Source organism: Hevea brasiliensis, chromosome 6, assembly GCF_030052815.1.
Source record: "Hevea brasiliensis isolate MT/VB/25A 57/8 chromosome 6, ASM3005281v1, whole genome shotgun sequence".
NCBI lineage: Eukaryota > Viridiplantae > Streptophyta > Magnoliopsida > Malpighiales > Euphorbiaceae > Hevea > Hevea brasiliensis.
The window spans coordinates 61,538,856-61,548,927 of record NC_079498.1 but is presented as its reverse complement, the minus strand read 5'-3'; the positions used below and the strand labels follow the sequence as shown (position 1 = coordinate 61,548,927).

General features: G+C 35.4%; 1 non-coding gene across 1 annotated transcript; it reads right to left on the bottom strand.

Moving 5' to 3' along the window:
* Positions 1-9,207: 9,207 nt before the first annotated feature.
* LOC131181031 (U6 spliceosomal RNA) lies at positions 9,208-9,313 on the bottom strand. The gene has a single exon (XR_009149660.1). It is a non-coding gene; the product is annotated as a U6 spliceosomal RNA (small nuclear RNA).
* Between the last annotated feature and the right edge of the window lie 759 nt (positions 9,314-10,072).

Here is a 10,072-nt window from a genome sequence, read left to right as displayed (position 1 = left end):
AAATTATCTGCACCTATTGAAAAATTTTTCTAAGCATTTTCTTGGCATTCTAATGCCATAAGAACCTCAATAATCCTTCTCTGGAGTCCCAATAATTATTTTATAATTTTTCCCCTGAGTCTAGGGTTGCTAACGGTCTTCACCGTCACTTCCCCTTCAGTTACTCATCCCTGGGGTTTCGGCTCGTTTAACCTTAGTGTATTTGATTTCTAAAATTTTTCCTTGATGTTTATAAGCATTATTTAGTTTCTTATAACTCCTCACTCTAGTCTATTTATAATTTCAAACATTCTAGCTACCCGGACCGATATTGGTCACCGGAACTGTAGACTGTACAGACTAGCTAAAGTGAGGATGTTACAATAAGTGCCTATCATGTTTGTCATATGGCATGAGACTCACCATTCCATCTTATTTATATCTCATATAAATAACTTAGGAACAAACATGAATACAATCTTTCTGGATAAGTCATGTCCTTATTGTGAAGTATCCTCGATTGTGAACCTATTTATGATGCACAGTTTACAGTGATGCTTCTCATAATGGGTTAGGCTGTGTACTGATGCAAAATCAGAATGTCATTGCCTATGCATCACGCCAACTGAAACCGCATGAGAGGAATTATCTGACACATGACTTGGAGCTAGCAGCTATTTTGTTTGCTCTTAGGATCTGAAGACACTATTTATACGGGGAAAAGTGTTACATCTACACAGATCATAAGAGTTTCAAGTATTTGGGCACTCAGAGAGAGTTGAATTTGAGACAGAGGAGATGGTTAGAGTTGATAAAAGACTATGATTGTCTAATAGACTATCAGCCAGGCAAAGCTAATGTTGTGGCTGATGCCTTAAGTCGCAAGACTATGGCAAGTTTACGGGTTACTCCTTTGTCTATGGTACATGAGTTGAGATCATTACATGCCAGCTTAGAGATTAATGATGAGGGGCAGACAGCAGTTGCATGGCATGTACAGCAAGTGTTGATCGATTAGATCAGAATGGTTGCTTAAAATGATCAGAAGTATCAGAAGCTATTAGAAGAAGTCAGAATGGGCAAGAAACCAGAATTCTCAGTAAGAGATGATGGTCTACTGCTTCACTAGGGCAGAATGTGCGTTCCTAATGATGTTGACTTGAAACAGATCATTTTGAAGGAAGTACATGAATCTCCTTTTAATATGCACCCTGGTGGCACAAAAATGTATAGAGAGCTGAAAGAACATTACTGGTGGATGGGTACGAAGAGAAATATAGCAGAATTTGTTTCTAAATGCCTAACTGGTCAGCAAGTAAAGGCAGAGCATCAAGTACCAGCTGGTTTGTTACATCCACAACCAGTACCATAATGGAAATGGGAGAGAATAACTATGGATTTTGTGATGGGACTTCCAAGGACACAGAAAAGTCATGATGCAGAATGGGTCATTGTTGACAGACTGACCAAGTCTGCTCATTTTCTGTCTGTCCGGATGGACTACAGTTTAGAAAGATTGGCCAAGTTGTATATTGATGAGATAGTAAGACTGCATGGAGTGCCAATATCCATCGTATCAGACGGAGATCCTAAGTTCACTTCTAGATTCTGGGGTAGTCTTCAGGGAGCCCTAGGAATTAGATTGAACTTCAGTATGGCATTCCACCCACAGACAAATGGCCAGTCTGAGAGAGTAATTCAGATCTTGGAGGATATTGTGTGATTGAATTTGAGGGCAGTTGGGATACACACTTGCCTTTGATTGAGTTTGCTTATAATAATAGCTACTAATCAAGCATTGGAATGCCTCCATATAAAGCTTTGTATGGCAGAAAATGTAGAACCCCATTGTGTTGGGATGAGGTAGGCAAAAGAAAGTTGATTGGGCCAAAAAATGTTCAACAAACTGAAGAGAAAATCATATTGATCAGAGATCAACTTAAGACTGCATCAGACCGTTAGAAGTCCTATATCAATCTGAAGAGAAGAGATATTGAATATACCATGGGTGAGAATGTATTCCTTAAGGTTTTCCCTTGGAAGAAATTATGAGATTCGGCAGAAAGGGGAAACTGAGTCCTCGTTTTATCGGGCCATATGAGGTTCTGGAGAGAGTGGGTTTTTTGGCATATCATTTGGCACTACCTCCAGAATTAGAAAAGATACATAATGTTTTCCATGTGTCTATGTTGAAGAGGTATCGGTCAGACCCATCTCATATACCACCAGTAGAAGAAATTGAAGTGAATCCAGACCTCACATATGAGGAAGAACCCATAGAGATTCTGGCTTATGAGGTGAAGCAGCTACGGAACAAGCAGATACCGTTAGTGAAAGTGTTGTGGAACCATCATTCGGGCCAAGAAGCTACTTGGGAACAAGAGGAGGATATGAGGAGATAGCACTCATTGCTATTCAGAAATTGATACCAGGTAAAATTTCGAGACGAAATTTATTTTAAGGGAGAGAGAATTATAACACCCCTATTTGTATATTTTATTATTTTAGTGACCGATGTCAGTCCGGATAATTAAGGGGATTAGAACCATATCTAAGACAACTAGATAAGCCCTGAAAACAAATAATTAGTAATTGTTAAATAGTTAAGTATAAATAAGAAAAATAGAACACAAGAAGTTAAATGAGCCGGGAGTCACAGCAATGGGTGACCTTATCGGGAAGGACTGTGATGTCAATTTAAACTCGAATTTTGAGCCGTAAAATGTGATGTCGCGGTCCTTAGGACCATTGTGAACACAGTGAAAAAGAGAAAATCACTAAAAAAAAAAGATTTGTTAAGTAGGTCAAATAATTAGGTCAGGGATCCGGAAGAAATATTAAATTACTTGCAAACCAAATCAAACCGATGAGGGGCAATTTGGTCAAATTTACTCCTAGAGCTGACTCCTAATCTAACTGTCTAATAAAATCAGAGAAACAAAAATGTCAAAATCAAGAATTTAATTAAAGAACTAAGGAAAAATAAAAAAAATAAAAAAAAAGGAAAAAGAAAAAGTTTAAAAATATTATTTACATCATGCATGATGCAATAAACCTAATAATTAAAAATTAAAATTTTAGGATAATTGTGTATTAATAAAGATTTAAAAATACACAAAAGAAAAGAAAAAAATTTATTTTGTCTTCTCCATCTAGCTTGGCCGGCTCCTCTCTCCCTCACTTCACCATTGAAACTCTATGGAAGCTTTTTTTTAAGTTCATAAACCCTAAATTTTCCTATAAATTTCCCAGTATTATTGATTAAACCTTACTTTGGCAACTAAAAAAAAGAAGATTGATCAAGAAAAGAAGAAAGGAAGTGGAGAGAATTGAAGAGTAGAAATACAAAGAAAGAGGTTAATGGTTGTTTCTAAATTCTCTCTTTTAATCCATGTTCAAGTAGTTAAATTACATAGAAATTGATAAACTATTGAAACAAATCAAGTATGTGGACTATATGGAAATTTTGATCAGCTTAAGGGAATTAGGGTTTAACTTCTTTTGATGCAATTAAATGGTTAATCTAGGTGAGTTAGAGGTATAGACAATGAGTATGTAAGTTAACTTTATTAAATTCCAAGATTTAGTAATTAGGGTTCTTGGCATCTAGGGTTTGGGGAGAAAAATGTGAGAATTAGCCAAATAATGTAGTTAACCTTATTTGAGTTGAGTAATAGTCAAATGTGACCATTTGTTATGTGTATGAAGTGTTGGAACTAAGTTTAAATTCAGATTGGTTATGGTCATTCTGCAGGCAGCATGACCTATGTCATTTTCAGGGACTAAAACTTAAAATTTACCAACCAAATTGGTGTGAGGCTAATTGGGAATGAAACTAGACACAAAATGGCACATTTTTCATTTAGGAATTATGCCCAAAAAGTGACCATAACTTAGTGAACAAATTAGCCAAATACGGATTAGGCAAATTGACCTGTACAAAAATGACCAAATGAACAGTAGTTACGCAAATGACCATAACTTGGACTAGGAAGGTCCAAATGACCTGAAATTTTACCATTAGAAAGCTGAGACATAGGCCTACAATTTTCATGAAAAAAAAAAACCCAAATTTTGACCATAACCTGTTTGAAAATCCACCTGCAGTCAACCACAAAAATTGCTAAAACCCATAATTTTCCCAGAATTCTGGGAAAAAACCAAATCTGGCCAGCCATGTTCAAATGGCTATAACTTGGGCTACAAAACTAAAAATGGAGTGATTTAAAAAGGGAAATAAAGTTGGGACAATAAGGAACAACTTCTATGAAAAAAACTTAGCCAAATTCTAATAGCAACATTACTAATGAAATAGTACAAAACAGGATACCAAAACCAAAAATTTGAAATTTGTGCCTAAAAGACTTAAGATATGAGAAAAAAACCAAAACCAACAAATTAGGTAACCAAAATGTGGCATGTGAGTAAAATTAGAATTCCCATACCTATTGAGCATTAGAAAGTTAACAAATTGACTTGAATAGTATCGTGAATAGTAACCCCGAAATACAAAATTTAAAGAACGTCAAGTTTAGGATATTAAAGCTAGGTATAAGTAGATTTGAATTCATTTTTGGATTTATGATAAATTATGATACTGAAACACTGTGAAATTGTGTGTTTCAGTTGAAAAGAATGCCGGGAAAGAACCCGAGGCCTCGAGTCAAGGCCAAGAGGCGACTCGCTTAAGGTTTGCACATAACATAGAATTTTTGTAAATTTTCTTCTGCAAATTGTTTAGAATGAATTGTGATATTAAATTGTAACTCAATTGTATTGAAATATTTATTATGCTTTTGACTTAAATTGTTGAAGGTTTAGTTATGTGTGTTTGAAATAACAATAAATGTTTAATAAATTATTAAGATAATTTTGAAACCACAGTGTCATAACCATATATTTGAATGCCTCACTAGCATGACTGGTGGGGGAAATTAGTTTCGAATTTTAGTTCCTTATCTGGCTGAAGTGTTGAGGTGTGTGCCAGTAGAAGAAGAAATTGAATGGATATCCATATATTTGAGCTAGCTAGCCTTGTGATTTCTCATAAGCTTCTGGCTATTGAGATGAATATGTTTCAAATGGCATGATATAACTGTGTGTTTTTATGAAATTCGTTTTGAGATTTCCTAATTGAGATTATTTGGACTAAAAATTTATAAATCATGTTTTGTATCTGTTATTCATGTTTAGTCTAATATTTGAATAAATGTGATTTGAATTATACATAAACTGTTATTTTTAGTATGTTGTGTGTAACACCCCTATGTTCGGTAGTGTGTTCTACTGTTCCGGTGACCAATGTCTATCCGAGCAGCTAGGATGCCTAGAACTACATTTAAATGTTAGTGAGGAGACATAAAATAATGAAATACAAGAAAAGAAAATTTAAGAAAAATGAAGGAAAAATAATAGCAATGAAATAAAAACTAAGTTAAACGAGCAAGATCACAAAGAATGGATGATCAGATTGAGAAGTTATGGCGCAGCAATAGTGACCCAGGATCATAGGAACCTCGAAATTTAGTTTTGAGACATAATTAAATACTTATTGAAGTATAAATGTCCTTAGAAATATAAAAAAAAAATTAATTAGTATAAAGAAAAATGAGAAATCGATAAAACGATAAAAATCGGTGTTACCGAAAAATCGGGAATGCAACCCGAATAGGGGCATTGTGGTCATTTGACATCCCAAGTTATCTTTTAACCTAAATGTCCATTAAAAATAAGTAGTATTAAATTTTAAAAATGCCATGAAAATGAGAAACTTGACACATAGTGTAAATAGTGAGAAATTTGGGTGTTAATTGCAAATTAGGAAACTTAGGGTTATTTAAATGTTAATTAAGGTAAGTGGAGCACTAAGTGGATTATTTAAATGTTAGTGGACATGGAGGGCAGCACTAACCATCATCTTCAATCTTCATCTTTAACATAGCCGAATGGTTCTCTTAAGCTCTCCATCCATGGCTGTTTCATGCAACCTCCCTAAACTCCACCATTTTCAACTTAAAACCCAAAGTTTGCTTCACTAACTTTGCTCCCCACATCACAAGGAAGAGTTAGATAGCAATTTTAAGAAGTTTAGTGAAGTTTAGGTTAAGCTTTAAAAGTGGTAAGTGTGTATTTTCAATTCTTGTTTCATTAAACTTTGAGTGGATGTTGTGGTGAGTTGTTTTGTGGAAGAAGTTTTGAAGTTTGATGATTTAATGGTGATACAACATTTCAGCAGCCATGGAAACTTACTATTTGTTGTTTTTTTTTCACTTGTGAATGGTTGTTTAAGATATTGGTATAGGTGTTTATGTGTATAAAAATAATTTAGATAATGTATATTAAGAGTATGTGTAATGGTGCACTTGGTTTTGGAAGCTTGAAAGCAATTTGAAGGAGATATTTTCCATGAGGTGAATTGGCAACTTTAAAGTGCGGTTAGAAATGTGTTGTTTTATGGTTTGGTTTATTGAATTATGTTGTTTATGGTGGCTGCATGTATATGTGTATAATAAATTGGAATTGGATATGTAAATGGGGTATGTTCCTGTGGTTAAATTGTGTAAATGGACTTTGGAAAATTCTGGGTTATAATGTGTATGTTGAGAATGGTTACAAGCTGTCCAAAGTGACCAAAATGTGTTGTTAAGTGTGTTAATGGTATGGTACAAACCAGAATTGGCATGAAAGAGTTAGCTAGGTAAGTATAGAATGTGTAATTGGTAAGTGATGAAGAATGTGTAGTAGGGCAGTGTATGTTTTAGATTAAAACCTTAAGTGTGTGACTCCAATTGGTATGAGACAAATTAGAGGTGAAGCTAGGCACAAAATTTGCCAACTTTTATGAAGGAAGCTTACCTAAATTCTACCTAGAAGGTGACTTGAAAAATGACCAAATCCGGATTAGTGACTTAAAAGCCTGAAAATTGACCATTTGAGCAGCAGTTAGTTTTTTGACCATAACTTACTCAAAACAAGTTCAAATGACCTGAAATTACACCAAAGCCCAGAAATGGCCAGAACCAAGCCAAATAGCTTGCACAAATTTAGGTACCAAAACTGGACGAACCAAAAGTGTCCTAAAAATGACCTAAGCCTACCATTTTAATGTGTTCTGTCCAACCTGAAATTTTGGCCAGCGTGCAATAAGACATAGACCTACAAGTTTGTAGTTTGGACCGAAACCTAAAAGCTGAGGGAACTAGGTCGTCCGACTAGGTCAAAATAATACACCAAAATCCAGTAAATTGCAATAAAATGCAATACACTTGGAAATGAAATTGGTAACATATACCAACACTAAAAGGCTATAAAATGTGACATATTGTTAACATTAGAATTGACTCACTTAGAGTGCATCAAGGGTCAACATTATAGGTTGACTAATGAGATGAATTGAAGGGAATAGTACCAAGAAAATTTAAATATTAGATTTTATTGTTAGAAACAAATTCATTGAGCACTGAAACACTTTAAATTGTGTGTTTCAGTTGAAAAGGATATTGAGAAGCATAAGAAACACTGAGTCAGGGCTAAGAGACATATATCAGAGGTTTGTGCACAATACTTTTTATATTCACTACTTTTACCAGAAAATTTATTTAAAGAAATGAGTTATGAATAATTTTTTATTGTTTTAGCTTTGGGAATATTATTTTGAAATTATTGTGTTGCCTACTTTTCAAATGGAAATTTTGAGATAAAATGTGATTTGTGGTTTGTATGAAATATTGTGATTTCAAATTGTTTTGATTCACACTTGGCATGACAATGTTACTATGTTCCTCCTCCATTTATGGGGTGAGTGTGATTATATTTGTAACACCCCTCACCCGTCTGCAGTATAGCCGAGCAAGGCGTGCTTCACGGCGTGCCGGAACACCTAGTATGTGATTATTTCATTACCTGAACTCAATTTGATTTTAAGAAGTCTTTTATGTAATATTCATATCATGCTGATACTATTTTCATACTTTGATAAAATCAGTGTTTCAAAAATGGTAATAAAAATTTGGCAAGGTGTCGTCTGTATTTCGGAGAAACTGTCTTTCCAAACCTATTGAAAACAGTTTAATATGATAATATCAAAATATCAAATATTTCACAGTCTCTATTTTTTAGTAAAGTCAATAGACTTTTATAATAATTAAACAGTTCCATAATACAGTCCATAATAATTTCAATATATCCAGAAAATCTTCATGTTATTTAATATGTACAAAATATTACAAACTTTAGTGCTTTCATAACATTACAAAATACAGGGTTGAATTTCAAAAATACAATAAAAGTACAAAGTACAAGATATCCTAAGTCCTACCATGTATGCAATGCAGTGCAGATGACTCTAAACTCTTGTGTAGATCCTATGTCTCACCCGATCGTAGGTCTGCTGGGCTCCCCAGCTGTTCTCCAATACCTACACGTTACAAAAGCAACACGCTAAGCAATTTTGCTTAGTGGTGATAAATGTAAAGAAATATACACTAAAATAAAGTAAATAAAGTGTTTATGAATTTTTGGTGGTGCTACATGTCAGTAGACTGGATTTAGCTATTTAAATTTAATAGTACTTGAATTACTGCCCGTGTAGCCTATATACTGATCATACTGGATAAACGAATATACTGGCACTAGGTACCTAGTACCTCGGGCGGTCACACCATCGGTCACAAAGTGTCTCCCGGTGTGCAAATAACGTGGCTAAAATGTAACGATTGGGCTCCAACCACTAGAGGAATTGTCCGCTTTGGCCATAAGCCTCACGGTTTTATCCCATTGGTGGAATGGAGAACTTCCCAGGAGGTCACCCATCCTAGGATTTCTCTAAAGTGAGCAGGCTTAACCCTGGAGTTCTTCCAACTCTCCAGGCTATTCCACCAAAAGGCGCCTCTAGTGATTAGTTCCCCCATTTTATATATCATTACTTTTTGAACCCAAGATCATCTCCGTGTTTTGCCGATGTGGGATTTGCCTAAGGGACCTTTCTCCCCCCCTTTCAAGACTCAGCGTTCTCGCTGAGGTTTGCCCCACCATCGCCCAAGAGGACACGCGAGCAGCTCGGATACCAATTGTAACGATCAGGCTCCAACCACTAGAGGAATTGTCCGCTTTGGCCATAAGCCTCATGGTTTTGTCCCATTGGTGGAATGGAGAACTTCCCAGGAGGTCACCCATCCTAGGATTTCTCTCAAGGGAGCATGCTTAACCCTGGAGTTCTTCCAGCTCTCCAAAAATTTGGACCATTTCTCGATTTGTGCATGTCATCCTTGCGCAGGGGCCATGCTAATCTTCTCTGAATGTAGATTTTAGTATGATGTATATATAAATTGTTTATCTTTAATGAAATATGATTGAATGATATTAATTGACAGTATTTTGAGAATTGTTGAATTTTGAAATTTGAGAAAATGGTTGAGATTGATTGTGAAATTGAAGAAGTGGTTGAGAAAAATTATTGGAAGTGCTTTATTTCAGGTATTTGAAGAACTGTTTCTTAAAATACAAACGGAACTCTGTCAAAATTTTTATAAAATTTGCGAAAAAATAAAATGGGCCAAAAATTTCAACTAGCTTCCAACTTAAATTAAATGTTTGGTACCAACGAACAAATGCTCACCACTTAATAATAGTAAGAAAATTGTTTTAAAATCTCTTATAGTATATTTAATGGGTTATCGGTAGACGAAGTACAGTCATTCATTAGGTGTACTACGGGAGTATGTTGCATCTTACGGGGAGTAGGGTGTGACATGTTCAAGTGGTATCAAGAGAAATCCTAGGATGGGTGACCTCCTGAGAAGTTCTCCATTCCACCAATGGGACAAAACCGTGAGGCTTATGGCTAAAGCGGATAATTCCTCTAGTGGTTGGAGCTCGATCATTACAATTGGTATCAGAGCCGCTCGCGTGTCCTCTTGGGATATGGTGGGGCAAACCTCAGCGAGGACACTGAGTCCTAAAAGGGGGGGAGAAAGGTCCCTTAGGCATATCCCACATCGGCAAAGCACGGAGATAGTCTTGGGTTCAAAAAGTAATGAAATATAAAATGAGGGAATTAATCACTAGAGGCGCCTTTTAGTCGAATGGCCTGGAG